General features: G+C 35.4%; 1 long non-coding RNA gene across 1 annotated transcript; it reads left to right on the top strand.

Annotated features, from left to right (window-relative positions):
- The first annotated feature begins 216 nt into the window (after positions 1–216).
- LOC149556651 (uncharacterized) lies at positions 217–1,167 on the top strand. Its single transcript, XR_016352365.1, has 3 exons — positions 217–405; positions 489–585; positions 1,140–1,167. It is a non-coding gene; the product is annotated as an uncharacterized LOC149556651 (long non-coding RNA).
- Positions 1,168–6,379: the final 5,212 nt, after the last annotated feature.

Raw genomic sequence — 6,379 nt, 5'->3', positions numbered from 1 at the left:
ACTAAAACCCCAAACCACTATTTTGATTTCATATCATTGCTATAATAGTTTTCCTTTTCATCCATTTCTTGAACTATATTAAAGGTAGCTTCACTTCATTTATGAGTCTAACATGTTTTTTTTACTTAAAAGGTGGAATCAACAACGCAAACCATTGAAGGATGATCTTATAGAGAGCATGACCCAACTCTTTGGACCTCGTGCATTCAAGAGAAACAAGCTCCTTGAAAAAGCTGGTTTATGTTTGAAGTATATTAGGGACCAGTATAGAAAAAAATTACGGGATAACCCCAGGTACGAGCGTCCGCCCTATGTTCCTGAGGCTGAGTGGCAGGCTCTGATTTTGGATGGAAAGTATAAAGCTGACAAGAAAAATAATATTACACCAGTGGAGAGTACAACAAGGTATGTGATACTATTGAGAATCTAATTATGTACTAATTAACCACCATATTTATACTATCTAACATATTTCAAACTTTTCATAGATTGCCTGACACATCAAAGGCAACAAAGGCAAGACTAGAAAAGCACGGGACACACAAGCTCGGCTCTGGTGGTTTTTCGAAACTTCAAGCAAGAGTTGTAAGTATTAGTAAATGAAAAATTGTATCAAATTTTTTATATAATGTGAAGGGAAATTCTAGGACTCCCTTATTTAGCTCATCAATTATAAATAGGTCAATAGAATATAATAACAGTAGTGGATTTTCATATTCAATATAAACAATTCAACAATTGAAGTCAAGACTCTGCAATCTAGATTAGTGAAGAAAACTTGTGATTCACTAATATGACATTATTTAAAATCTCACCCTTGATTGAGTTTTCCTCCAATAGTTGAGAATAAAGGTAGTGATTGAAAGAATGAGGGAACGCAGCAACACTTGCAGCCATTTTTATTTCCAAAGAGCTGAATTAACTCTTACCCAACTGAAGAATTTGGAGAAAATATGTTGGTACAAGCAAAGCATACAAACACGCAACATTTATATAGTAGATTGCTCCATCAAAACTGCTCGATTTTTGTCCTATTATATTGTGATGGATATAGATGATTTGTTGTTGATATTTTAACTACCGTCCATTGGTTGATGAAAAAATGCAAGTAAAATTCACCATACCACGCAAAAATGTAGGGCTCAGAGTTCAAGAGATGCCTCACAGAAGACGATAAGAGAATTGGCTTCCAACAAGGCTATACAGCCATGGCTGAACGGCTACAAGCTGAAATTAGTGTGGAAGGTTCTAATATTGATGCATCTCAGCCATAGGTAAATAAGCTAAATGAAATTTATTTCAAATTGAATACTTTACCAATTAGTCTATTTGATGTTAAGTTCCAATATAAAGTGAGTATATCTGTTTTAAGCAAGCAATGATAACAATGCGTAGGATGTTGGAATGCAGCCTGACAATCCTTCTACACAATCTGTGGATGTCGAAGGTTCGCATGATGTGCATCCCAGTGGTGGAGGTATAAATTTTCTATTAAATTTTTTATATGTAATTGCAATTGGTGTTTGGATTAACGTAACATTTTGTATAGCAGCTGTAGAGGATCGAGGGGTCGATGTTCATGACCGTGTTGACGTTGAGTCCAGACAAAATGATGTGGTCAGATCAGGTAAAGAGACACAGTTATGTTATTTAAAATAATTAAATACTTGTAACAATTATAATAAGTTATTTTTAATTTAACTCTTTTATTTGTTATTGCAGAGGACCCCCCTTTGCAACAGCATAGCAATTTGAGATCATCAAGAACAGAGAATAGAACAATTGATGAGGGGGGAATTGATGATGACACTGATGCTCCTCTTAGAGCTTACATAGAAAAAAGAAATAGAAAGAAAAAAAAGAAATGATTGTCACTACATACCTTAATTGATAATGACTGTATTTTATGTCTCAATGAATTTAATTATGTGCTAATGAATGTTCATGAATTATGTGTTAATGTAGAATATTGATGAATGTTGCATGTTAACGAATCTAATGTGTTAATGAATGTTATCATGTGATATTGATTGAATGTTACATTTTATTAATGGTTGAAAGAATGAATGAATGTTAGATGTTAACGAGGAATGTAGAGTGATGTTAGGGGGAGGGGGTTGGGGCCAAATGAGCTTCCACCTTCACGTGGTTGGCCTTGTTTAGTAGAGAATATTAAACTATTCTCGAAACAAAGTGAAGCTCAATAAGATGTAAGTGAACTCAAATTGGCACAAATAGGGAGTCTATATGATGTAAGGGGTCATTTGAAGTCCTAGGGTGTCCTAGGAAGAGTTATGGGTGGATGGTAGTGTTTACATGATGTAATAGGCTATTAAAGCCCCTAAATGATGTAAAATGCACTCAAAGGGCAAGATCCGTTATTTCTCGCTCCTTCCCCAATATCAAATGCTTTAATTTTGATCTCCCTAAAGTCATGTCGGAGGCTCCCAATTACACCGATACATGGATGCAAGAACACTGGCAACAACCTCATGTGTTAATAGGATATGGCATAAAGCTGCACAAGATAGATATTTTTGTTCTCAATAAGATATCACAGATAGACTTGAGACTTGATACATATTCCAAATTGAAATAAGTCGCCATCTTTTCCTAAAGTAACCAAATTGTGTAAATATGTTACCTTGGATATTTTAGTCTTACAATTTATGTACATATTATTTTATAGTATGATTAAGTATTGTTAACTGCGTATATTTACTATTTAGTTGTATACAAAACTTAATGAAATAAATTAATGCAACTTTTTTGTTTTTGTTTTTTTTGTATGGAGTTACCCAGCCCCAAAAAACATTGTTGTATTGGTATGTTGTATGCAACGACCCATTCCCAATTATGATTCCAATTTGGCAACTTAGGAGTTGTGAGAGCAATTCAAATCACTCACTGGGGAAGATGGTTCATAATCATTTCCCCACTTGCTTCGTTGTATTGTCATAATTGGAACATAGGCATCTCTCTCTAATTAGTGCTTACGTCTAATTTATTAACCGTATTGTTACTATGGATATAACACAATTAAATTTAAATCTCTTGATATCTAGATCATCAATCCAAGCATGGTTGTAGAGAATCGTAGCTATGTAGACACCAAATTTGAACAGTCCACTTACAATTGAGAAATAGATTATTGGTAGTGTCCTCATCTACTTGACAGATTGAGCATGCAGAAGCTTGGTAGGTGCCTCAAACCTAGCCCTAGTTTCATTGCCAACCATAAATTTGGTGTATAGACGAAAGTTGTTTTGATCTTGTGAGCATTGAATATTAGGATCTCCATTTGACTTCTCGTTATTAATGCCTTGACTCACTACTGTTGGATAAACAACCTAGTTGAAGTCCCGTGCAAAGAGGTTGCTGGCTACCAAAGATTTGATAAGTGTTATGAAAATATTCACTGTAACAATCTCCTTCTAAATTGAACTCCCAATGAATATTAATCTAGAATTCTTTTGGCACCATCTTTTTTATTTGTTTTTTAATATTCTAAATTCCTACTCTAGCCTCATTGCTCTATTTTTGTTTTTATTCTATTTAATTATATATGTAATATTACAATGCGAAATTCAATGTTCAGATGCTTGTGGATGAAGTAATGGAACTTGTGGAGCTCACTTCTTTGAGAGGTGCCTTTTGTTTGGCTTCCTGGACTGAATGGCCTATCTACTGAATAGCATAAGCGGTTAACAATAGCAGTAGAGCTTGTGGCCAATCCTTCAATTATATTCATGGATGAGCCAACTTCAAGCTTGGATGCTTGGGCAGCAGCTATAATTATGAGAACAGTAAGAAATATAGTTGACACGGGGAGAAATATTGTTTGCACAATCCATCAGCCTAGTATTGATATCTTCGAGGTATTTGACGAGGTAAAGATTTGGTTTTCTTAAAATAGCTTTGTGAAGCATTTGAAATTGGCATCTTCTTAAAGCTAAATGAAATATGCTGCAACTATTCTTAATAAAGCGAGGAGGTCAGCTTATCTATGCAGGTCCACTTGGTCACAATTCTAACAAACTTATAGAATATTTTTTGGTAAGATGCCATCCACTACGATTTTATTCTGTTGAGAGATTTAGATCTAAATTTGGTACCTTTTGATGAGCAGTTTTAATTTTGGAGTTGTAAGTAGTCATATTTTATTGTACTAGAACCAATAGGAAGTTGATTTTATATACAAGGAATTGGTCATGCTAGATAGTGTTGACCACTAAGCTTTTAGCAAACATTCTCAATATGTTGAGCTTAAGAGTCAAGCACTAGCTGCAATCATCATATACGTTTCAGCTAATTGAAAATGATTCATGTAGGCCATTGAGGGGGTTCCATAGATCAAGGAAGGTTATAATCCAGCTATGTGGATGCTGGAAGTAACTTCTATGTCAGAAGAGCACCGTCTAGGTGTCAACTTTAGTGAAATTTATAAATCATCAGACCAACTTAAAGCAAGAATTTTTTTTTTTTTTTTTTACTCCTTCTACTGTCGCAATTGTGACAGCATTTTCGTCACACCTATAGTAACCCCATCGCAATTGGAGGGGTTGGCATCGCAATTGCGATTGAAAACACGTGAATTGTGACGCAGTTGCCGTCACACCTACCCTCCAATTGTGACGAGGTAGCTGTAGGTGCGACGGAAATCCCATCGCAATTGCGACGAAAAACACAAGAATTGCGACGACGATGACGGGACAACATGGTGGCTGCATAGCAATAGATAGGCGTCACAATTGTGACGGTGAGGGTAGACGTCGTAAATTGTGACTAAATAACTACGACGTCTATGTCTGTCACAGTGGTGACACATTGCTGTCGTAATTGCGACACATAGTTATCGCAAATCAATGCCAAATCTATTAGTGTGTACTGCACCTCTCAAGTTTATTGGTGAATCCACAACATTTGTGAAAAAGGCCATTAGAGGGTTTGGCAGACCTAACGGTGGTTGTTGAGGAGTAGCTATTGGAATGTGTGGTGGTCCACTAGGTGGTTGGAGTGGAGGTGGAAATGAAGAAAATGTTGAAAGTTTGAATGGAAGTGGTTGAACTTGGTATGTTCCCTTGTTGCTACATGGTTTGTGGAAGTGGGTAAGCTCGAAAAACTTGTGTGCACTTGGAGTAGACCTTAATGCTTGCTGAAACAGGAATTTTGGATCTATATCCTCCAACTTGCATCAATTCTGGAAAAAGCACACCTCTTTGTAGAAGTATAGTTTCTCAGTTCTCTAAATTTTGTGCACCACAAAGTTTTGCACACCTGTGCACCTGCAAAGCTACAAACTTGCATAGCTATGAACCTACAGACCTATGTACCTACCAAGCCGTGGACCTAAATTTGTCAAAATCTCAAGAAATTTTTTTGAACTTTTGTGAAGCATAGATTATTGTAGAAGTACAAAATTTTGAAACTTTAACAATTTTTCTTACTTTCTGGGAGTCAAAAGCAACCCTCATTCTAGTGCCACTTTTGTTGGGTAGTTATTTTACACGAGGTCAATGGTAGGAATTCATTGCATAATTCCTCTCTTGAAAAGCTAATCTTTTGGGGATCAACTCCAAGGTTTAGTATTTATCTTGCGACGTACCAAAATTTGCTCAGTTGAAAATAAATGTGATTGTTCACAAGGAGGCCTTTGCCAGTTCTGATTATGATATTGGAATGAAGTAAATCTATTTGTTGTTTCACAATAACACACAAAAGAATAATATTTTTGTATTTTCTATTTTTTTAATGAATACAATTCTATCAATGCAACTAAAATGAGTTCCTATTCTAACAAGGGGTTAGCAAAGAAAATAACAAAATTGAAAGGAAATAACATGAAATTGAAATCCTAAATGGACATAAGCTATGAAAAATAACATGCTACGAGTTAAACTTTCAAAGAACTTAGTAGAAAACCAATGAAAATAGGAGCAGTGCTTCCTAGAATCCAATGATGCAATCGTCGATGGGAAATTTGAGTAATCAAATGATGTTTTACTCTTCATCAAATCACAAGGCCACAAAAAGTGCACTCATGCTAGACAAAGAGTTATGTAGGCACAATTTGTGATCTCTCCTCAAGCTAGATACATTAGTGGAACTCATAAATCTATAGCAAACACCAAAACTAAAAAATCGCACAACTAGAAACAACACAATAAATGTTTTGCTCAATCACAATTCCATTAATAAAATCCACAAAATAATGAGACATTTAGGCAAGAATCACTACACTCCAAATGCAAGCACCAAAAGCATAATTTTATTGCATAATAATGGTGGCCCTTGTTACATTTTACAATGAGGTATTCATAAGAAATCATCTCCTCAATTTTTGTTGAGAGTGAGAGATATCTTCATGCAATAAAATGCT

This window comes from Cupressus sempervirens, chromosome 5, assembly GCF_028749045.1.
Source record: "Cupressus sempervirens isolate cs-2001-9-10 chromosome 5, ASM2874904v1, whole genome shotgun sequence".
NCBI lineage: Eukaryota > Viridiplantae > Streptophyta > Pinopsida > Cupressales > Cupressaceae > Cupressus > Cupressus sempervirens.
Note: the sequence above shows the minus strand (reverse complement) of the source record. Positions and strands in the feature narration are given on the sequence as shown.